The sequence below is a fragment of the Schistocerca gregaria genome, chromosome X (genome assembly GCF_023897955.1).
Source record: "Schistocerca gregaria isolate iqSchGreg1 chromosome X, iqSchGreg1.2, whole genome shotgun sequence".
Classification (NCBI taxonomy): domain Eukaryota; kingdom Metazoa; phylum Arthropoda; class Insecta; order Orthoptera; family Acrididae; genus Schistocerca; species Schistocerca gregaria.
The window spans coordinates 809,757,835-809,783,809 of record NC_064931.1 but is presented as its reverse complement, the minus strand read 5'-3'; the positions used below and the strand labels follow the sequence as shown (position 1 = coordinate 809,783,809).

At 41.6% G+C, this 25,975-nt stretch overlaps 1 non-coding gene across 1 annotated transcript; it reads left to right on the top strand.

Moving 5' to 3' along the window:
- Positions 1–997: 997 nt before the first annotated feature.
- Trnas-cga (transfer RNA serine (anticodon CGA)) lies at positions 998–1,072 on the top strand. Its single transcript has one exon. It is a non-coding gene; the product is annotated as a tRNA-Ser (tRNA).
- Positions 1,073–25,975: the final 24,903 nt, after the last annotated feature.

Here is a 25,975-nt window from a genome sequence, read left to right as displayed (position 1 = left end):
GCACACGGCCATGGTTTCTACTGCTTGTTTTCGTGCTTTTCAAACCCTATCTTGGCAAGCAACGTCTCCGGATCTCCCCAGATTGAAAAAGTTTGGAGCATTATGGGCAGGGGCCTCCAAGCAGCTCGGGATTTTGACGATCTAACGTGCCAATTGGACAAAATTCGGCACGATATCCCTCAGGAGGACTTTCAACAACTAGCTACCAATGACAAGCCGAATAACTGCTTGCATACGGGTCAGAGGTGGACGAATGCGTTATTAACTTTGTGGGGCTATTTCTCTTGAATACGTTATCCAGTGTGGCAAATTTTCCGACGTGCGCAAATATTTTTCTATGTTTAAAGTTCCGGAAGTACGATACTGGCTTTGTTATTTTTAAATAGAACTGTATCTTTTTTCAGTGACATTGGAAACAGTGTTCGAAGAGGACTTCAGCGACAGAGAACTTGATCAAATATTAACAGGGAACCTCGCCTCCGACAACTGTCTCCCTGTCAGAAGAAGTGGTTCCGCAAACGCCTGCCCTGTTGTATGACATGTAAGCAAATACTTAACTCAGGAAGGGATCGTGTTGCGGAATCGAAACCCATCATGTTGTGTAATGCTGTTGTGGCGATCAGACAACTTGCTCGTGAAAGTATTCGGATTTTCACAATGTATACGAGAATCGGAAAAGTAGATGTAGTAATCGTTTATGGCACATGTTGCGGTGTAGCCGTATAGTGAAAAGAATCCTGATATACCTGCAAGGTAGAAGGTTATTACACTTAAAGTGATAAAATCAATAAAACTCAAACAATATTACTAATAGTTGAGACTTCTTAGTGTACCTTTCCACCTTGAGCTGTGTCCCTGCTCACGTTTCGTCAAATTAATCAGCCTACTAGCAGTATGTGTATAGTTCGGCAAGGTTCGCAGAAGAGCTTCTGTAAAGTTTGGAAGGTAGGAGACGGATACTGGCAGAAGTAAAGCTGTGAGTACCGAACGTGAGTCGTGCTTCGGTAGCTCAGTTGGTAGAGCAGTTGCCCGCGAAAGGCAAAGGTCCCGAGTTCGAGTCTCGGTCGGGCACACAGTTTTAATCTGCCAGGAAGTTTCAGTATGTGAACAGTTCACCTCTAGACATGTTCTCGTACTTTGCAGGAAGACAAAAACGATGAATCTGAAAGGAAATGGAAAACGACATGGAAGAATGTCTCGAACAGTGGAAGAAACGAATGGAGACATATGTGGACTCAAATGACCCTACTTTGATGGCTACTACTATGAACTGAACATATAAGATTGCCACACGAATTCGCAGTCTTGTTTCCGTAAGTCGTCGTCACACGGAACGAGACAGCTAAAGTTGGCGTGCACGCAGACGGAATATCCAGCATCACGAAACACAGCGCCGCCAGCACACGGGACAAGTTGGCTAACGTGATTTTGCGCGTACAGCGCTCTCAAGAGGCAGTTGTTGGCTTTATTTGGCTCGCAGATCATATAGGTTGTTAATGAAAATGGGCACGTGTAAAATTTCACCGTTAGCTCTATTAAAACGCACGTTTCCTCCATTGTCCACAGGCTAGTCACGTTGTCCTGTCTCTGTTACACATAAATCAAAACTTCGATATCCGTGAACATGTAATGAGACGGAGGGATAAGGGTCCAGTCAGAAGGACATCAGGTTATAAAATTTCACCATATCGATCAAGCTCACTCCTGACAGAGAGCTCACTTATGTTTACATAACATCAAGTATTGCAGAAATTATTTCTATTAATTTCATAAGGCAGTTCCAAAGCCTTTTACAACACATGAAGATGGAAAAAGATTTGGACACAGCAGGGTGCAATACCTCCATGGGTCATGCCTGTGTTCCGTAACATTGTACACCTACTAACTATGCTACACTGAAGCTCTGCAGACAGCCATCTTTCTTTATGTTACGGTCTACTAAAGGCTTTAATCGCCGAAATGTTTTAAGTGACATTTAATTATAACAAATACTAACAAGAACGACACTTTTTCATGGCTCTTAAATGTTTTGTTAGCTTAAAACGGTTCACTTTCATTAAACACGAGTTATTACGTGAAAATAACTAAATACAAAGACTTTTTAACCACAAATATAACCTTTCCCGCCATTTTATTACAACAAATCGTACCAATGACGATTATTCCTCGAGATACTGAATGAGCTGGTTCTTGGAAACAGCATACATTCACTGAGTGCAAGGCCTAGCATATAACCAACCGAATAGAGGCTTCTACCCAATACAACAAATACAATACGGCTTCTGGAATTCTCCTTGTGACGTAGGGAACGTTCTTGCTTCCTATTGGTCCTAATTTACGTAACTCGTCGCTGAAATATCGCAGAACGTACTTTGTGTTTCACATGCTGAAATGGCTCATCAACGTAAAATAGCAGAAAGTGACATCACATAACTCGCAGAGTGCCACGTCAGCGCTAGCTAGCTCGTCCCGTGTGACGACAGCTTTAGTGTCAGACCTCGTTCTCGACGTTTCCCGGCAAGCCACTAGAGTTGTTGTTGCTGCTGTTGTGGTCTTCAGCCCGGAGACTGTTTTGATGTAGCTCTCCACGCTAGTCTAAACGGTTTTCATTCTTCTTGAACTTTACTTCTCTTTCAAAATTTATCTTTTTTTTTCATTTCTTTACTGATACTTCAGCTGATTGTTCACCAGTGGACTATAACTGCTGATAACTCCTTTACACGTGTAACTCAAAAAGTGTATTTAAGATGAACTTGGCAGAAAGTGGTATGGAAAGTCGATAGAAGCGATAATCACGCCGCGAAAAAGCGGAGTATACGATATTGTACGGTTTTGCAGGACTTACGCCACTGAAATAAATTTTTAACTCGTCAAAATGGAATCTGAAGCATCGGCAACTGGGAAAGTGTGGGAAAGTGGAATAAGTTCTAAGCACAGAATAATGAATGGTTCGTGTAGTCACTCTTGTCACTCATGTATAGTACAGACATGCAGTACAATAACAAAAAGAATCCGTTATGGAAAAAAATTATTATCGCTGCATCATTTACTACTAAGGGCTTTTCTTTGAGTAGAAATGTCAACGATGCTGCTAATAGTGCAGCTCGACGAAGAACTTCCAGACTCAGAATCATCATTGCAAATTATTAAAAGATACTTATTCCGGTTGTCAACTATAACCTCTACCCTTAGTAACTCACAGGAACTATCTACTTCAATTTCGCTACAAGACAGATTACTAATAGCAACAAACATGCGACCGCCAACTGTATTTAATCTATCGTTTCTGAACACCATCAGGTCCTTTTTAAAAATTTCAGTTTGTCTCCAGCTTTCGGTACCTATAACGATTTGTGCTTTAGTGTTTTCTATTAGCGCCTGGAGCTCTGCTTCTTTCGCTATGACAATTTAGAACTACTATACTGACCGTTGCTATGTCTACCCTGCCCTGCGATCGTTCCGCAGCCTTTAAGACTGAAGCCCTTCCCGTACTTTCCTGAGTCCCTCTAACCTAAAAAGAACCTACCCAGTCCACTTCACACAGCCTCCGCTGCTAACGTAGCCGCCTCTTGTGTATAGTGGAGACCTGACCTATTAAGCAAGACCCGATATCCTACCAGCCTATGGCCCAAGTCGAAAAATCTGCAGCCTACGTGGTTGCAGATCTGTCTGAGCCTGTAATTTCGATCATCCACTCAACCCTGCGCCAAATGTCTACAATCGGTCCTGTGGACGAAGCTGTAGATGGTGAGCTCTGCCTTCACATCTCAAGCAAGACTTTGTTAGTCAGACAGCTACCGGAAACCAGGAATAATCTCTTCCGATTCAAAGCGACACACATCATCTTTATTAGTACCAACATGAGCCACTACCTGCAGTTGGTTCCATCTATGATATCACCCCTTGTCAATAACATCGTAATCACCATGTCACTAGCCACGTCACATTTTATACGACGTCACATTGTTGGAAAATTCGAAAAATTACTAACGTGTTCAATCCGAACACTTAGCATTTTTTTAATGTTAACTTCACCCAGTATTGATTAAAATGGCACGATGTTAAAAAAGGTCAGTAATATTGTATTTCCATTCAAATAACGTTACCTTCACTTGGAGTGGTATCATGTTGAAGAAAGATGTTGCCAATAATACAGAATTCCCCAAAAAATTATGTAAGCCTCACCTGAACTGTGTAACTTCACGCACACGCACACACACACACACACACACACACACACACACACACACACACACACACACACACACAGTGTAACGTTGGCTGTCCATTTCATCTGTTTTTACGCCACACTAAAAATGTTTATGTCAAATACTGTATTGTCTCGCCGTTGAGTTTCGTCTTTCAGCTATATATAACCCGCTAACGCTTATGATAAATACTTTACTACCTCATAATTAAATCTCATATCTTTCGGTAATGGTTACTTGAATGAGAGGTCAACATTCATTACAGAGGTCGAATGGAAACAAAACATTCTTTGGATAAAAATTTTGCTTTTTTAGGATTTTCGCACACAGTAAATCAGCCAAAAACAACATTTTGTACATACACGTTTAAATCACATTTTACTTTGTATTGCAGCACACGTCAATTCTAATCTTAACTGTCACTCACCGGAAACATCTGCATTTGATACACATTCATTCATCTTCACTAATTTTTAGAGTATCATCCATTGTAAAAAGTAGGCAGTTACATTTTATGTAAATATGTGAATCATCTCCAACAAGCTAACAGAGTTTTAATAGCTGTATCTGCTTGAATAAAATCAAACTGACACTGAATTTTGTTTCGTGGATTAACATTATACGCATGAACACACATCTGCTAAAATCTCACCTTCTGTGATGACTTGCTTGTAATTTTTGTACTAAAATTCTGCCTCTATGTCCAGCTCTCCTTCGAAATCAAATATGATCTCTCGCAATACGTGCATGTGATTGAAAGTCTGTTGACCGACATGTGAAATTCAACATAATAGTTTTGTGAACTTCTTCAAAATCTTTCAAAATTGTGAAATTCGCCTATAGAGGATGTATTTCAGCTGGCAGAATGTTTTTCTAGACAACTCATTTTAAAACTGACTCATTCAATTTATTTTCGGCAACCATAAAACTTCAAGCAATGATGGCTAGTTCATCTTCATTAGATATTAATTCGTTATGTGAATTACTGTCAGGCAATCTGAACACAGAAAACTAACTACCCTACCAATTTGTTCGGGTTACTTCAGTGGACATATTGACATGTACTGCTCGTTCGTTGGACGTCATCTTTCAACAGTAAAAGTCACATTCATTTTCGTTCTCTCCGTTCCTGTACGTTCCCAAGACGATACGCAAAAGTGTGGTTTCATATGTCTGGTATATTTCCATGAAACAATGGAATATTTTTGTTGCGCCTTTGTGGTTGGTAAGCTTGATTATTTCAAGAAACTTATAAAGGATTTTACAAGTATACCGCATACAGTTCATTGTTCTGAATTGGACTGGGTTTCTACTGCCGGCCGCAGTGGTCTCGCGGTTCTAGGCGCTAAGTCCGGAACCGTGCGACTGCTACGGTCGCAGGTTCGAATCCTGCCTCGGGCATGGATGTGTGTGATGTCCTTAGGTTAGTTAGGTTTAATTAGTTCTAAGTTCTAGGCGACTGATGACCACAGATGTTAAGTCGCATAGTGCTCAGAGCGAGTTGAACCATTTTTTGGGTTTCTACTGCATCTGAAAATGGAAAATACCGAGTCCTGTACTGTTATTAAACATTTTCATTTGATGGGCTGGACCGCCACGCAAATCAAAACAGAATTGGATAAAGCTCATACGGACTCTCCACCATCATTGAAGACTATTTACTTTTAAATTAATGAATTGAAACGTGGACGCACGATCGCCGAAGACAAAGCGTGCTCCGGCCGTCCCATTAGCGTCACCGTAAAGGAAACCATTAGCAAAATCCATGATACGGTAATGCAAGGGCGCCGAATAAAAAATTGTGTGACTGATGAGACTGTAGGCACCGCAACTGAGTGAATGCAAAATATCCTGCTTGGGGAATTGGCTATGAAGAAGCTGTGTGCGAGTTGCATTCCACGATTGCTCACATGTTACCAAAAGCGCATCCCGCACGGCATTTCAACACAACGTCTGGCCATGTTTAATCGCAAGCCGCAATAACTGTTTCGCCGATTTGTGACAGTTGATGAAACCTGGATCCATCATTACGTATCAGAGTCAAATCGTCAGTCACAACAATGGACAAAGGCTGGTGGAAGTGTACTGGAGAAGGCAAAAATCATTTTGTCAGCTAGTAAAATGATGGCCACGGTTTTTTTTTGGGGGGGGGGGGGGGGATTCCCAATGGTAACACTCATCTGGGCCCTTTTATGCTTTATTGTTGGAGCGTTTGAAACTTTTTTTTGGGTGAAGAAAGACCAAGGTTAGCAGCCAAAAGTACTCTTTCACCAGGATGAACTACGAATCCACAAATCCGCGATAAAAGTGGCGAAGTGTACTAACTGAACTATGAATGGGTTCCTCATCCATCCTATTCAGACTTAGCCTCAAGTGAACTTCTCCTGCTTCGTAAGTTGAAACTTTGCCTTGCTGGGAAGAGATTTTCATGAAATGAAGAAATGATAGTGACAGTCAACGAGTACTTTGCAGAGTTTGACAGAACGTATTTTTCTGATACGATCACAAAGCTGTAAGATCGCTGGACCAAGGATCCCTCGAAGAAGTTTATGTCGACAAGTAAGGTGAGTTGCTTTCGAAACAAACATTTTTTTCTTGGTGTTTTAGCAGACTTATCAAACCACCCTTGTGTATCAATCTCAATAATGACCTGCCAGTTCTACCTATTGCAAACTTAACAACATTGGTATATTTACAGCCTCTGTTCCAATTTACAGATTTGTAGGAGAGAGAGTTTTGTGTATGTAATTTTGAAGATCTTTTTTCATGTAAGTTGTTTTTATTGAGATTAATTTTCAACAATACATTATATACTTCTCTCATTCCCGGGTATCTTTGTGAATTATCAAACCGTTTCCATTGGAATCTACCTGTGATTCAAAAATCATCCACGCCTTTCATAATGAATCAAATTTGATGATAGATACGGTATTAGTTTTTTTGTATTTTTACAAAAAAATGACGTTGTCAGTCTGCCTTCTAAATTTCCTATAATTTTCTGTCATAAGTCTTCATCTTCATCATCATCATATTCGTCTTCTGCTCCAATGGCTCCACCTGCTTCTTTACTCTCTGCTTTCATAAATGTTTCCTTTAGCTTTAACATCGGCATCTTCATCTTCTTCATCTTGGGCTGTCTTCTTCTGTAATAGCGGGTCTTCGCGGATCAGTCTCTGTAGGCGTTGAGAAACAAGTATGATGGGAAGTTCAATTGTATGGTTCCTGAATCACATCTCTAACAAAACTTGCCAATATTTGTCTTCAACATCAGGCGCAGCTGGATTAGTATCTGAAATTGAGAAAATTACAATATTTAATTAATATTTCCATTACATTATGGTTGGAGGCTGCATAACTACTGTATTTAACACTCTTTTACATACTGATTCACTGTATTTGTTGTGCATGATACCAATAAATTTTAAAATTCATGTAAATATATCAACTCAGTTAACTAAAAATCACTCTGTAATAAGCAGTTAACTAAGTAATTGTGTGTAACTAAATTTAATTACCAACCGAATCAGATTTTACATATTTTTCGACAGAATAACTGTAGTGTCATGAAATTTATTCTATGTTTATTACTGGTCTAACTCAGTGAATAACCAGCTATTTCTTTTGCTCATTCAGTAAAAGTTTCTTTTTGCATTGTGCGTCTTCTTGTTGATGAAATGTATGAGTGGAGTGAAACCAAGATGAAACGGACACACCGTTAAAACCTTTAGGCTACCTGAGCAAGTTGGTCAGGAAACAGACTTCCTTGGGTGAATGTTCCTAAACCTTCTCTCGTGATATTAGATTTATCAACAAAATCTTTATTACAATAAAGCTTTTATTCGCTGGTACTTAATATACACATTAGTAAAACTTCAGGTCAATTACAAATCCCAGCAATATAACAATACTGTAAAAGCCAATAAACTAATGAAAGGAAACTGTTAACTTACAGCTACCTTCCGCTCTTTTCCTAATCAAAATTTAACTGCTTGTACATCAAACCATGTAAGACATCCTAACATTAAACAGCTTTCGTGTGACCTCAGCCTGTGATACGAAATTTTAGCCAGAAATTGAAGCCGTTGACCCAAAATTATTATCGTCAACGAATGTCCACTGACCGCCCTGCGAGATAAGCAAGAATCATGTTTTAAGTAATGCCATACATTAGGGTTTAGAAAATATATAAATTGCAGTTTAAGAATTATATACTGGCATTAATCGAAACTTCTAATTATTAACATATACTTCCAATGACATTAAAAAATACAAAGCAGAAATATATTTCTAGAAATTATCATCCCAGTAAATCCAGGTACCACCATCATAGAACTACAGTCAGAAAGTGCACTATTCCGTCGCCTGGACAAGAGTGGTCAAACACGCCATAGGCCGCTTTCAATTACAAACAATCCTGTGCTAGCATGGGAACCAATGCATAGAGATAATCAGGCTTCTACAACAAACAGGGAATTGAAATTAGTTTACTGAAATGACGTACACTTCCACATGTACACTTCTCAGCTGCAATGTACCCAATGGGCAATAATACACGGCACAAGAACAGTCTTATAACTATTTATGTAAATATAAACGGCTAAATACTTCCACGCTCCCAAAACAGCTTCCTTCGCAGAAATGTACCCTTGCCTTCTTGAACCAATTGTAAGGTGACATTAACGCTGCCAATTAGAACCTTGAAATGTACAGAAGGGGACAAATTCAAAATTCAACAGCTACAGCGAACGCACTACTATGTTTATAATGAGCCACTGCCCCAGGACAGTCTCCCAAAGATCAGAGCTCCAGATCACCATATTGTCTGTTATCCAAAGCTACAACAGAACGCCCCAAAGCTCTCAATGGCATCCGCACACTCCATCTCACCAAAAATTGAGAAACTCGTGCAAAGTGAATGCAGGTGCGTTATCACTAGCCAAACTCCGTGGCGGCCCGAAACTTACAAAAATTAATGATAAATCGTGGATGCTCATGTCAGTTGTGGTACCCTGTCAAGGTATGGGCCAAAAAAAAACTGTTAAAGCGTCCACCACGATAAAGATGAACCGATTATCGTCTTTACTGCGTGCGAATGATCCCACATAATAGTCTAATAGCTTGTCCAAAGCGTAAAACTTCCGAGTGGTTTGCGAAAGTCCATTTCCATTACTGGTATCGGGTTTCCTGAATTTACAATCTTGGAAGTTACTGAGCAGCCTTTGGATCTCAGCCACTGTGCCTTTCCATGTAATGTGCTCACTTATTTTCACCTAAGTTTTCCAGATCCCCTACTGACCACCGTACAGAGACGTGATAGTACTTAAATACGGCCTGCACCAGAGTCCCAGGAGTAGTGGGAAAAAGTTCGTATGCTCCACTCTGCATTGTTGCCAAATTTATTCAAGCTGGCGGATCCAAGATAGCGGATCCAAGATCATAGCGATAGATATAGCAACGTCGCAATGACGTCATGGTGGGAAGTTAAAAATTTTAGCTGGAAGATAGGTCAATTGGGCTATCTCCACTAACCTAACCCCTTCCACTCTCCCCCTCACCTCCCTTCCCCCCAAAAATGGCGGGAAGTTCAAATTATAACAGGACAATGCAACACACCACAGCTACCTCCACTAACCTAAGAAAATGGCAGGAAAATAGAGCACTTGGGCTATCTCCACTAACCTAAGTCATTTGACCGCTACCTCTCCTAGCAATTAGGGGGAAAAGTACGCAGCCTGTGCTGGACTGCTAGATAGGATGAACATTAAGTTTTTATTTTGCATGGAGTGTTTATTTAAGCGATTTGAGGGAGTAGCTCCATCCAGTGTGTTCACCATGAGGTCTGGGGTCCAACTGACCTAGTACACAGTACTGCCACCAGTAATAATAGAAAACACAGCATACAGACCTGCAAACTACTAGTAAATCACAGAAATAATGCAGTACACTGATGGACAGACATGCTAACAACTCTTAAATTACTGAAATAATGCAGTACAGAGCTTACAGACCTGCAAACTACTCGTAAATCATCGAAATAATGCATTACACTAATGTGTAGATACTAAAACAACTCATAAGTTATCAAAATAAGGCATGTAAAGCGCTCTGCAGACACGCTCACTAATTCTAAACTGTCCAAATAATGCAGTACATAGCCTACAGACCTGCAAACTACTCGTAATTCACCGAAATAATGCATATATAACGCTCAACCAACACGACCACAATGCTTAAACATCCGAAAATAATGTAGTGCACAAACAATCAGGGTACGTAAACAACGCTTTTCAACCATAATCAACCACAATGTATCAGAGGCTCCATCATGCATACATGCCGACACCACTTCGAGCCTCTGCCGGACAGACAAGTGCAGGGGCGCAAGCCATTCCTCTCAGGCCACTATTGCCTACAGCCAGCAGGTGAAAATCACGTCTGTTTTCAGGTATACAGTAAGAGTTCTTGGAGTGTTACGCTGACGTCACATGTCTATGTAAATACGTCAAGTCCCCCTCTGGACTGCGTGTGCGTCTGTACTGTTGCTGGCATGATAACTCTCTACATGAGGTTACTGACATTACAGGTAGCGCTATAGAAATCCCAGAATAGATCAAGGTGCATTGTTCGTAGCGGCCGCATTCCAAAAAAAAAAACTCCCAACCTAACCTCAAGTGGGCTACGCTACAGATCAATTGGTCTTGTAAATCAATTTATTTATGAAAATACACAGTACAGTCACCAACAAATTTAACATACTCACATACACCTTTACCCTTAATCCAAATAAACATAGATTCATTTACAGACACTTTCCTCTTATTACGAGTATACAACACAAGTGCAGAGGGCGACATATATGCGGATTTACCAAAGTCTTTATTAGCAAATTCAGCCATATGATAAGTACGATAGGCAATTATGTCTCTGTCCACAAAACTTTCTAGTCCTGGTACAGATGGAGTACCAGACCCACCTCGTACAATAGCTACTGTAAGCCAACCATTACCATGATCGAATGTGTCGTTAATATCAACGCTAAAATTAAGTCTACATCCAACAAATACACAAGGTCCATCGACAAGAGCAGTAGCGGCAACAGATTTAACTGGTATGCGGTTCTTCTTATCACCAGATGTTGTAGCGAACTCAATGTTCTCGATAGTTTTATACACTGTAGACCGCTTACTGTCAAAATAAATAAAGTACACTCCTTCCTCTCTCCAGCAGCCTAGCATGAGACGCCTGCAACATCAAGTGAGAGATGTCTGCATAGTGACTCACCATCGGAAGTGCATCTAAAAGATTCTCAATATTGCATTGATGTCACATGGCTACGTTAATAAGAGCCAAGTTGACCTCTCGGAAATTGTGAAGTTCTGCAGAAATAGTTAAAGGTCGCTTTTGTAGGAGCTTTCATGATGTCTCAGCTTGTCTGCATGGAAATTCTTCTCTTAACAGAATCCTATTACGAACATAGCACATAATAACGCTAAATGCATTCCCCCTGATGATCGTAATGTGTTACCATTCCTGGAAATCGTTAAGTCCTGCTTTCAACAAACATCTCCAAAATGCAAACGTTCTCACTGCTATAGAGAATCACCTATGTCCCAGCACTAAGGATGTCTTGTGAATGAATGGAGCATTATGATCGGCTCTTACTGAATTTACCTGCCAAATTACTGATGCTGCTGGTGTGGAAGCACTGTCTGTCTTTTTCTTTCCGCAGACAAGACTTTCTGCAGAAAAACTATCTTGTACAGATCGCCATATTGCACTGACAGTTAAACCATGCAAAAGTGACCTACAGATCGTCAGATACAGAAAGACTCTTACTCAATTACAATACTCTGCCATTGAGGACAGAAGATTGAATATTAGAGTGTGAAATCGATCTCCAACCCAACAGTATATCATCGCATACTGTGTCGATGTAGTAAACATACTATTCATATCCTGCGCCATACAAAATCTCCCCTTTTGCATCATTCATACAGCTATCGACCGCTGTGAAGAGATAAAGCATAAACACATGTACCATATGACTCAGTTACACTGCTATGTCATTGAGAACAGTAGCTTGAATATTAGAGGGTGAAACCGATCTCCAACCCAGCAATTTATCATGCTGTTTAAGTGTTGTGAGCGAGTTGGCAGAGTATTATATATGCATTATTTTGGTGAATTACGAGAAGTTTGCAGGTCTGTAGGCTATGTATCATGTTATTTGGACAGTTTACAATTAGTGAGCGTGTCTGTAGAGCGTTTTACATGAGTTATTTTGATAATTGAGGAGTCGTTTTCATGTCTGCACACCAGTGTACTACAGTACTTCGGCGATTTACGAATAGTTTGCAGGTTTGTATGACGTGTACTGAATTATATCGGTAATTTAAGAGTTTTTTGCATGTCTGCACATTAGTGTACTGCATTATTTAGATAATTAATGAGTAGGTGGCACGTTCGTAGCCTATTGAGTGTGACCCTGAGCACATCAGTGTGGGTGTTTTGTATCAGTGCAATGAACTGTGTGAAATCCATCCTTAAATAAGTTGTTCCAAAATAAATAAAGTACACTCCTTCCTCTCTCCAGCAGCCTAGCATAGTCTGAGTCCTTTTTCCAGCCATTCCTTCCCCCCCTAGACCGCCATCTTGGATTATATCACGGAAGAAATGATAGCGCACTCTGGTGGCAGTACTGTGTACTAGGTCAGTTCGGCTCCAGACCTCGTGGTGAACACACTGGATGGAGCTACTGCCTCAAATCGTTTTAATAAATACTGCATTCAAAATAAAGACTTATGTCCCAGCACAGGCTGAGTCCTTTTCCAACCAATTCCTAGGAAGACGTAGCGGTCGAATGACTTAGGTTAGTTGAGGTAGCCCAAGTGACATATTTTCCCGCCATTTTCTTAGGTTTGTGAAGGCAGTTGTGGTGTGTTGCATTGTTCTACTGAAATTTGAACTTCCTGCCATTGCTTTGGGTGGGAGGGGGAGGGGGGAGGGGGAAGAAGAGTGGGTTAGGTTAGTGGATGTAGCCCAACTGACCTATCTTCCCGCCAAAATTTGAACTTCCCGCCATAATGTCATTGTGATGTTGCCACATCTATTGTCACCATCTTGAATAAATTTGGCAACAATGCAAGGTGGGCCATATGAACTTTTTCCCACTACTCCCAGGTACATAAATTTTAGCTTCTGGTCACACAGCCTCTCATAGTAAAGCACCCCTTTCTGTAATGAGTAACGCTCCAAAGTGTGTCCCTCCTTCAGGTCAGACCATTCATACCATTTCCGACTGCTGTGCAGAACACCAACGCCATATTAAAAATAGAGAAATGGAGAAATCGGCAACTGCGGAGCACAGCCTCGCGAACTAATTTAAAATACTGTTCGATGAAACAAAAATTCTGTCCCATGCCTCCACATACTGGGCTTCTGTTATTAAGGAGAGTGTTGAAATATGAATGAGCGAGAAGAACTTTGACCTTATAGACGATACTATCCGAGTGGTGCATGCAAACGAGAGCTCGATGCAGAGAAGCAGCAGAGACATTGCTTCCAAGGTTTACATTCCCACAGAAGCGGTGGCGCCACCAGCGCACACATTGACACCGTCTGCAGCAGCAGTGCGTAATCGCCAACCAATCACAATCCGTCCACAGGCTGTACGTGTATAAGGCCAACACAGCAGCAGTGAAGACAGTCAGTTGCTCCTGACGATGACGATGGCGGCTATCGTGGAAAGTTTGAGATTTTATCCCAAATTGACGCGGCATGAAAATCGAAAATGTTTTACATGTAAGTGCCATCGCAAAAGACTTAGTTTTGAAATATTTAGTTTTCTTATAAACAACCTGCATATCATTCGTATGACTGACAACGTGTAGACGCAACAAATGTGCTTAGGAAGAGGGGTAACCTTCCAAAAGATCAAACACCTCTTTAACAACACCGAGCAGGGAAAGATTTGCGGCGAATGCGGTCCTTACTTCCCCGACCGCGTTTGTTGTTAAGTGAGCCGGCCTTTCCAACGTGCCTCGCAAACGTTGGCACAATTCAGCTGCGCTGCCTTCGTCCGCTTCGCCTCTGATACGTAACTCCTACTGTAACGGATCGTTCTTCTACTGTGGCAGTCCCAGTATCGTTTTAGACGCCTCGGCAAGGTACCTGAAAACACATTAATTAGACATTGACCCAAAGATTTTATCTTTAGTGACAAAATCAACTTCATCAGTACCAAGGAACGCAATCATTCTAGAGTAAACACGTTCAGCTACCCTTATGAAACGGACACACCGTTAAAACCTTTAGACTATTTGAACAGGTTGGTCAAGAAACAGGGTTTCTTTGGTGAATGCTGCTGAACCTTCTCTCGAGATATCGGATTTATTAACACAACTTTTATTACAACAGAGCTTTCATTCCCTGGTATTAGTTAAACTTCAGCTCAATAACGACATTTAAAAGAAACACTCTGGACCAAATCCCAGTAATATTAACAATAATGTGAAAGGCACTAAACTAATCAAAGAAAACTATTAGCTTACATCTACAGTTTCCTCTTTTCTTAATCAAAAAGAACGATTTCGTGTAACCGCTTGTACATCAAGCCATGTAAGACATCTTAATATTAAACAACTTTCATGGACATCAGTCCGTAATATGAAATTACTGCCAAAAACTCAAGCTGTTGACCCAAATTTTTTAGTGTTAACGAATGTTCACAGACCACCTTGCCTCAATCATCTTGTAAATAATACCTTGCATTAGAGATCAGAAAACACTTATATAGCAATCTAAGAATTATATACGGAAATTAATGTACCACCATTACACAACTACAGCCAAAAAATCTACCATTCCATCTCCTGGACAACAGTGATCAAATGCGCCCCAGGTCGATTGCAATTACAAATTACCCTGTATAGCATGAAAACCAATGCACAGAATATAATCAGGCTTCTACAACAAACAGAAGTGAAATTGTTAACTGAAATGACATACATTTTCATACATGCACTTATTAGCGGCTGCTATGTGGCCAGTGGAAAATAACACGGGGAAACAGAACAGTTACAACTATTTCTGCAAATTTAAACTTGGCAGTTAAATATGTCAACACTGCCAAAATATATTCTTGAATTTCAAAACTCAGAAAAGAAGTGTACCGTTGACCACTTGAATAAGACATAAGGTGAGATTAACACTATCACTTACAACCTTGGAATGTCAAGGAGACAGATTCAAAAGTCAACGGCTTCGGCGAAGGCACTGTATAACATTTGTAATGACCCCTAACCCCACACAGTCTCGCGACAGCTCATTGCCCCAGTTCACTATATTAAATGTAGGCCGAAGCGGGAACATTAAGCCCCGCACCTCACAAAGATGTTCGCGCACTCTGTCTCGCCAAAACACGGCGTCTCCTCTGATGCGCAATGCTCGCTTAGTATCACCCTAACTCGGCACTGCCACAGAGCCACTGCCGGCACCACAGTCTCCCGCGCCACCTCGCAACTTCTCTGCTCTCTCTGCAGCGTGCTGCTAAAGAAAATCCCCACCACGGGGCACGTATCCACTCCCCAGAAATTACACAATGGAATTTTGCCTGAATTTTCATAGCCGAATGAAGAATGGGAAATGGACAAATGAGGTTTCAAATTGACCAATGCGGAGTCTAGTTTTTCAAAGAATGGTTTAATTGCTTGTAAGTAATTAAGGTAAATAAGATAAAATTAATTAGTCAATTGAGGGAAAATCACTGTCCGAATTGTCATAGCCAACTGAAGGGTAGGAAATGAACAAAATGGGTATCAAACTGACCAGTGGGAGGTCTAGTTGTGCAAAAAAATACTAAATTGCTTAATAAAATAAGGTAATTAAGAATGATAAAACCTTGAAATTAAAAGAAATTAAAAAACGATCAAAGGTTTTGTGAAATAATTGGTCTAAAAGTATTAAATTACACAGATTAAAGAAATATTTTATTTGTGGCATTGAAAGATACTCAAAACCATGTACAGAAAATGAGGTAATGACAGAATTCGAACTAAAATGTTTAATTTTTAGTTTTAAAGAACGTTAGAGGTGTAACAAACTGCCCATGTAACAGTAAAATTGTAGCAAATTGCCCTATGTTACAGCAAAGTTGTAACAAATTATCCCATGTTACAGAAAAATAAAACATTGCCCCTGCTTCACCATTGTTACATGAAATTGTAACAATGCCCTCCTCGATTATACTGCTCTTTTATATTTAGTCACAGATAAATATAAAAAAGCTGTAATAAATTTCTTGCTACGTTGCAGCAAACCCGTAATAAAATGTGGAGCTAAATTGGGCGAGGGGTGGGGGGTGAATACATTTATGGCGCAACTTACCGAAACGCTGTGATCAGTTAACAGAATACATACTGTGGTATGAAGCAATCACCAGTTTGGTAACAGTGAGAAGAGCGGGAGGTAAATATTGTACAGGATGGACAACGAATGAATACAGTAAGCAGTCTGTCTATTGTGGTGTTGAGCGTTGGTAACCGCATTTTGTAAATGGCGAGTAAATCTTACATTCACACTGGTAACACCATAATTAACAACAGGAATGAACATGAATGAAAGTATACAACATTAGGATCAAAAACACTCCATTAAACAAGGGTCTGCAAATATTTTATTTCCAAGGTGACTGTGAATGCGTATTAAAGAGCCGCCACTGACTTCATTATGAAGTATTGTCCTAGCTAGTACAAGTGTATGTTATATGTGGACTTTCCGCATTCCCATCGAACGAGGCTCAAATTTTAAACCTGCAGTCTACCTTAACAAGAAATGCGATGCTGCATCATCGCATTCCAAGTTACAATGTACTGCACACTCATTCCTGTATTCCACACATCGTCCTCACCTTTGGACAGAATACTGTACTCATCCAGCCGTCTACGGTGGCCGAGCGATTCTAGGCGCTTCAGTCCGGAACCGCGCAACTGCTATGGTTGCAGGTTCGAATCCTGCCTCGGGCATGGATGTGTGTGAGGTCCTTAGGTTAGTTAGGTTTAAGTAGTTCTAAGCTCTAGAGGACTGATGACCTCAGATATTAAGTCCCATAGTGCTCAGAGCCATTTTGTACTCATCCTTACCGTGAGTTATAAAAATGATAGGCCATGTAATTTCTGTGTGTGAGCTGCTGTCTTGTCTGCAGGAGAGGTTATAGAGTAGGCAGTCTGCTACACGTCATATCTCGCCTCTCGATCTGTCACTGCACATTACATGAATTGCACCCACAGCATGTCTACCAGCTTCTGTTTGAAGCCATTAGTACATGACTCTTTTCTGCACGCCCGATCGGCGAATAACAAACTAGTAGCTTATACTCGTGATTGTACAGTAAACAGCTAGTATAAAACACTGACAAACCAGTAAATTAAACAGATGATCTGATGAGGACTTGGTAATAAGCTGAAACCGAAAATATCACTTGTGACATAACACAGAAAAATATAAGTTAAGAAATTATGTCAGGTTAAAGTAACTGTAGCAGCTTTATGCACAAGTTATAGTATTTTATATTTCAGATCGTCTGTTCTACCCTCTCCTGCAACATTCAAAACTTACCAGCAACAGCCTAACATTGTGAAGTACGAAGAAAATCAAGCTTTGGAAGCTGTAGCAAGTGTCAGTAAATAGCAAAAAGTATGCAGAAGAACTCTGAAGTACTAACGTTCTGTTGGTGACGTATGTGATAATTTATTACAATTTTGCTATAGCATGTTGATGTATGGAGGAATCTCGTACAATTTTGCTGTAACAAGACAATGTATGGAGAAGTGTATTGTAGCTTTCACTGTGTGACAGCATAAGTTAACATCATCTACAAAAGATGACAAACGTTTTGTACTGCTAGATAAAGTTCATACCCCAGCATTACGCGTCTTAAATTTAGAAGGGTGCTGGTGCTGTGCTCATCCTTTGAAGTATTACAGAAATGGAGGGAATGAGAATAGATAACTGTCAAAATTCTACAGGATGTTAGGACGTTTGCTTTGAACAACAGTACGTCTTCTTCAGCATGACATCATTAAAACCTGCTAAATAAAAATGTAACCACCCCACATCAGCAACTGCTATAAAGTAGGTAGATGAAACCATTTCGTTTGTTACGCAGCTCACACTAATTATCAGTACATTTGACACAGATACGCGAAAGATAACATATCTTCTGATTCCTTGGCATGCAGGTGGGCATCAGCAGAGCTGAACTTGTTGAATAAGCGTTTTTTGTTGTTGGAACAAATTGAAACTTTGTCTGGTTAGTCTGTGAGAAAAATCACACATTTATTTTTGTTGAGTCGGCAAAATATGACATGCTTGTAGATCGCAAAAGTATTGACTTGTTGAAAAATCACGTTTGCTTGCTGGAACAAGTTTGAACCTGTTGGAACAATTCATCACTTATTGTAACAAGTTCGGAGTTGCTAATTCAGCTATAAAACAGGTATAAAAATGAGACAACTACTAGTAGACAGTAATTAATTCGTGCTGCTGTTGTCCTCTGTGCATTCGTCATCGAAATACAGAAATGTAACTCTAATATGCATCACTACTGCTAACAAAATTTGTGTTTTGCTTTTCAATTATTTGTTACATTTCAAGAATACAGGAATTCTTGTGCTTCCATGTTGCAGAATTTTAAGCATCTTTGTTACGGTGGAAACAAAGTATGCACCAAATGATTGTCAGTGTTTGAGCAGTAACAAAGACACCTAACCTTGAGCACAAGACAGATCAAAACGAACTTAGGAGCACCAGTGTTGGTTTAATCGAAGATCTGTAAGATGTATCTACCATCAAGATTCTCAGCTATACGTGATGCGGTGCTTCCCTTTCTACACAGAGGCACTGTGTACATGATTTACACACAGTTGGTATCGAAAATAGCCGTACAAACTGCTGATGATGACATTTGGTTTGTGGGGCACTCAACTGAGTAGGTATCAGCACCCATAAAAATTCCCAGTCTTTTCATTGTCCAGCTTCACCACTTTCCCGAATGATGAGGACAACGCAAACACTCAGTCCTCGGGTGAGAAAATCCTCGATCAGGCCGGGAATCGAACCCGGAACCCCGTGATCCAGAGACAGCAACGCTAGCCGCTAGACAATGAGCTGCGGACGCAAACTAACATAATGACTTCTTTAATCATTTGTACTTAGTAATAACTGTGTGTATAAAATGTCAGCTCCTGTTCATAAGGTATCACGTAGTGGGACTATTAGAGAAGTTAATGTTTACTCTCTAAAGGATGACTATGTTGGCTCTGTGTTTAATTCGAAAGATATACAAGATTATTGGGTTTGGACGTGATTCGCAAGATATGCAAGATTATTGGGTTTGGACATGGTTTAAGCACCTTTTCAGAAGTAACCATGGAAATAACACAGTGAGTCAAGAAAGAGTGCGTTACAACATCTGAACACTCATTTGCATTTCAAGTGAGTGTGATAAATATGAAAGCATTTATTACACTGAACTGTTTCGCACTCAGTACAACAAACCTGTTCATAGTTACAGTAAGGAAATATTTTTCATATTGTAATCCGTTTGTCTGTAAAACCTATTTTAGTGTATTTTTGATTTTATTAAGGCAGATACAGCGGTTAAAAGTTGATAAGCTTTACTCATATTGTAATAACCTACTGACTGCAATACGTGATATTCTAACAACATCTTGAAGGTCAATGAAGCAGTTTAATTGATGATGTATAACCAAAAATATGTAATTTTTTGTCATAAACTTTTTAGTTTTGTCCTTCCCTTTGTAATTATTTTATTGCTGTAATTAGCATGTAATTGATGTGCACTCCAAATATACATGAGTTTCCACTCTGAAGAACACCAAACCTGGTACAGTGATTACAGATGTACTTAGAATGATATACAGAAGAAGTAGTAGGATTCTGAATCACCCACAAACAGCCTTAGTTATGGATCATTTCAAGAAGCTAATACTAAAATCATTGTTCATCAGTGAAGTAGAGAGAGAGAGAGAGAGAGAGAGAGAGAGAGAGAGAGAGAGAGAGAGAGGATGATGATGATGAGAGGTGGAACGTTACACACTTACCGAGTGAGAGTGTGTGCATGCGTGTCTGTCGCGTGTGTGTGTGTCTGTGTGTGTGTGTGTGTGTGTGTGTGTGTGTGTGTGTGTGTGTGTGTGTGTGTGTGTGCTGAATAGTTTTGAAATTCCAACCAATTTGAAGTCATAAAACAAAGTTTGATGCCATTATTATGACATCATTGAAAAAGGGCCACGACGTCATAGGTAAAGGGGCGTGGCTTGTAACGTTATTAGTAGGGCAATGATACGCTCAAGTGACTTCCGAAATGTAAAGCAACAGACACACTGCTTATCCCATCTCCACAATGATGTGATGCCTATTCCCATGAATCACATTTCACATTCAATGCAGACGTGTGTGTACATGAATTCCAGATGCAGACGACCTTGATCCTTACTCATATTCTTCATCCACGTAAATGTATACATTTTCGTAAAGAAATTCCTTGTCATAGAATGACGGTTACAGACATTACTTTATTAAAAGTATCCAGACAACCTTAGGTAGCCAGATGACAGGAGAGGTGGACTCCCAGTATAAAAGGAGACGAGGAGTATTGTGTAGTCAATCATGACATTCGCTATGCAAGTGCTCGTTTGGAGCTACAATGCAGAAGAGGATGGATCGGGGAGACATTGAATATTTTAACGCTTCTAATGCTGTCCAAGTTGACTGTTAGTAATCTGGCTGTGACCTGAAAATTTTAAGGAGCAATGACAGCTAAACCAAGACCAGGCAAACCTAATTTACAGATGGATAGGGACCGTTAAGCAATATGATGGTTGTAAAAAATTGCATGCAATGAACAGAAATGATCACATGTCAGAGCTACTAGCAGTCCAGCTAGCACTAGGACTTATAGGGAGTTAAAAATAATGAGTTACAATGGTTTGGCAGCTCCTCATCATCAGCCACATCTTTCTCTCTTCAGTGCTAAGAGACACTTGAGGTGGTGCAAAAAGCGGCGCCACTGGACGGAGGATAACTGAAAAGATGGAAAAAAGTACTCTGGAATGACGAATCATGCTATACCCTACAGCTTTCAGATGCAGGGTGTTGGGTTCGGCGAAAGCCTTGTGACCGTTATCTGAAATCATCTATACATCAACTGTAAAGTATGGAGGAGTTGATGTTACAGTCCGGCGGAACTTCTCGTAGTTAGGGTGTGATCCCCATATTGTACTTACGAAAACGCTACATGTGAAAGGCCATCACATATTTTACAGCATTGTGTGCTGCACACAGTAGGGAACGGTTGCGAATCGATGATGGTAGCATCATCATAAAGCACACTGTCATGAAGCAAAATCTGAGGCAGTGGTTTACTGGCAGTAACAATCCAGAAATGGAATGGCCTGTCCAGAGTTCTAGACCTACATCTACACTCCTGGAAATAGAAAAAAGAACACATTGACACCGGTGTGTCAGACCCACCATACTTGCTCCGCACACTGCGAGAGGGCTGTATAAGCAATGATCACACGCACGGCACAGCGGACACACCAGGAACCGCGGTGTTGGCCGTCGAATGGCGCTAGCTGCGCAGCATTTGTGCACCGCCGCCGTCAGTGTCAGCCAGTTTGCCGTGGCATACGGAGCTCCATCGCAGTCTTTAACACTGGTAGCATGCAGCGACAGCGTGGACATGAACCGTATGTGCAGTTGACGGAATTTGAGCGAGGGCGTATAGTGGGCATGCGGGAGGCCGGGTGGACGTACCGCCGAATTGCTCAACACGTGCGGCGTGAGGTCTCCACAGTACATCGATGTTGTCGCCAGTGGTCGGCGGAAGGTGCACGTGCCCGTCGACCTGGGACCGAACCGCAGCGACGCACGGATGCACGCCAAGACCGTAGGATCCTACGCAGTGCCGTAGGGGACCGCACCGCCACTTCCCAGCAAATTAGGGACACTGTTGCTCCTGGGGTATCGGCGAGGACCATTCGCAACCGTCTCCATGAAGCTGGCCTACGGTCCCGCACACCGTTAGGCCGTCTTCCGCTCACGCCCCAACATCGTGCAGCCCGCCTCCAGTGGTGTCGCGACAGGCGTGAATGGAGGGACGAATGGAGACGTGTCGTCTTCAGCGATGAGAGTCGCTTCTGCCTTGGTGCCAATGATGGTCGTATGCGTGTTTGGCGCCGTGCAAGTGAGCGCCACAATCAGGACTGCATACGACCGAGGCACACAGGGCCAACACCCGGCATCATGGTGCGGGGAGCGATCTCCTACACTGGCCGTACACCTCTGGTGATCGTCGAGGTGACATTGAATAGTGCACGGTACATCCAAACCGTCATCGAACCCATCGTTCTACCATTCCTAGACCGGCAAGGGAACTTGCTGTTCCAACAGGACAATGCACGTCCGCATGTATCCCGTACCACCCAACGTGCTCTAGAAGGTGAAGTCAACTACCCTGGCCAGGAAGATCTCCGGATCTGTCCCCCATTGAGCATGTTTGGGACTGGATGAAGCGTCGTCTCACGCGGTCTGCACGTCCAGCACGAACGCTGGTCCAACTGAGGCGCCAGGTGGAAATGGCATGGCAAGCCGTTCCACAGGACTACATCCAGCATCTCTACGATCGTCTCCATGGGAGAATAGGAGCCTGCATTGCTGCGAAAGGTGGATATACACTGTACTAGTGCCGACATTGTGCATGCTCTGTTGCCTGTGTCTATGTGCCTGTGGTTCTGTCAGTGTGATCATGTGATGTATCTGACCCCAGGAATGTGTCAATAAAGTTTCCCCTTCCTGGGACAATGAATTCACGGTGTTCTTATTTCAATTTCCAGGAGTGTATCTAGATACTCCGCAAGCTACCGTATGGTGCGTAGCGAAGGGTACCCTACTACTCATCTCCTTTCCTGTCCCACTCGCAAATAGAACAAGCACACAGGCAACTGTCTATATGCCTCCGTATGAGCTCCAATATCTCGTATCTTATCTTCGTGGTACTTACGCGGAATGTGTATTGGTGGCGGTAGAATCATTCGGCAGTCTGATTCAAATGTCGGTTCTCTAAATTTTCTCAGTAATGTCCTTCGAGAAGAACGTCGCCTTTCCTCCGGGGATTCCCGTTCAAGTTACCGAAGCATCTCCGTAACACTTACGCGTTGTTCGAAACTATCGGTAAAACATCTAGCAGCCCGCCTCTGAACTTATTCGATGCCCTCCTTCAATTCGACGTGGTACAGATTCCAAACACTTGAGCAGTATTCAAGAACTGGTCGCTCCAGATTCCTATATATGGTCTCTTTTACAGGTGAATCACATTTTCCTAAAATTCTCTCAATAAGCCGAAGTCGACCATTCACCATCCCTACCACCGTCCTCACATGCTCGTTGCATATCATATCGCATTGCAACGTTACGCCCATGTTTTTAAACGACGTCACTGTGTCACGCAGTACACTACTAATACTATATCTGAACATTACATGTTTGTTCTTCCTACCCATCCTCATTAACTTACATTTTTCCACATTTAGAGCTTGCTGCCATTCATCACACTAACTAAAAGTTTTTTTTTAAGTCTTCTTATATCTCCCTTCAGTCACTCAGCTTCGACACTTTACCGTACACCACAGCATCATCAGCAAACAACCACAGATTGCTACCAACCTCGTCCGCCAAATAATTTATGTATATAGAGAACAACAGCGGTCCTATCACAATTCCTCCAGACACTCATGACGATACCCTTTTCTCTGATGAACACTCCCCGTCGACGATAACATACTGGGTTCTATTACTTAAGACGTCTTCGATAAATCGGCATATCCGTGAACTTACTCCATATGCTCGTACCTTCGTTAACAGCCTGCAGCGGGGAACCGTGTCAAATGCTTCACGGAAATCTAGAACTATGGATTCTGCCTGTTGCCCTTCTTCCATAGCTCGCAGTATATCATGTGAGAAAAGAGCAAGCTGAGTTTCGAAGGAGTGATTCTTTCTAAAACCATGCTGATTCGTAGACATAAGATTTTCGGTCTCAAGAAAACTTATGATATTCGAACTGAGAATATGTTCAAGGATTCTGCAGCAAAACCGAAGTTTCGCAGATCCGTTCTTTTACCCTTGTTATATACTGGAGTCACCTGTAGTTCCTTCCAATCGCTTGGGAGTTTGATCTGGGCGAGAGATTCGCGATAAGTGTAAGCTAGGTAAGGGGTCATTGCCGTAGAGTACTCTTTGCACAGAATGAGATTTTCACTCTGCAGCGGAGTGTGCGCTGATATGAAACTTCCTGGCAGATTAAAACTGTGTGCCCGAGCGAGACTCGAACTCGGGACCTGCCAGGAAGTTTCACTCTTTGTACAACCGAACTGGGACTCCATCTGGACCTGGTGACTCATTTGCTTTCAAATTTTTCAGTCTTTTCTCTACGCAATGGATGCTTATTACTATGTCATCTATACTAGAGTGTGTCCGATGGTCAAACGGCGGTATGGTTGGACGATTCTCCTGAATGACCCATTTCTTGAACACGAAATTTAAAACTTCGGCTTTCGTTGTGCTGTCTTCAACTGCCACAGCAGATTTGTCAACGAGGTACTGAATGGAAGCCTTAGACCCGCTTAGCGTTTTTACATACGACCAGAATCTTCTCGGATTTTCTGCCAGATCTTGTGCTAATATATGAGGGTGGTAGTTGTTGTATGCTTCGAGCACAGGTGCACAAATCTCTGCTAATCTTTGCTAGTCGTCATTGTGAGTTCTCCTTTGAATCGGGAGTACAGCAGCCTCTGCTTCCACAACATCTTCCGAATTTCGCTGTTAAACCATGGTGGGTCTTTTCCGTCCTTTATCCACTTACTAGGCTCATAACTGTCCAGACCACAATTTACAGTGGCTTGAATTTTGCCCATAGTCCCTCTACGTCCATCTTACTAGAACTAAAGGACGTCATTTCACTCTTTAAGCGAGATGCTAACAACTGCTTATCTCCTCTATCTAGCAGAAGTACTCTCCTAAACTTCTTCACTGATTTATTAACTTTCGCAACCATAGTTGCTATAGTGACATCATGATCACTAATCCCCGTTTCTATACTGACATTGTCGATAAGATCCGGCGCATTTGTAGCTACAAGTCTAAGATATTTCCACTGCGTGTGTGTTGCCGAGCTAGCTGCCCAACAGTTTTCAAAAAACGTACTCATAAGTATTTCGCACGACTGTCTGCCTGTACCTCCCGCAATGAATCCACAGGCATCCCAGTCTAGACCTTGTAGGTTAAATTCACCTCCAACTGTTACTGCATGATCTGGGTATTTACGCACTAAAGACTTAAACCCGATGGAACACATTTGGGATTAATTAGAACATCCGAGCTAGCTGCCCAACAGTTTTCAAAAAACGTACTCATAAGTATTTCGCACGACTGTCTGCCTGTACCTCCCGCAATGAATCCACAGGCATCCCAGTCTAGACCTTGTAGGTTAAATTCACCTCCAACTGTTACTGCATGATCTGGGTATTTACGCACTAAAGACTTAAACCCGATGGAACACATTTGGGATTAATTAGAACATCGACTTCACTGCAGATACAAGCGTCCAGCATCACTAGCAACTCTAGTTTCAGCTCTTGAGGAATAGTGTGCTGCCATTCCCCCACATACATTCAGACATCTCGTTCAAAGTT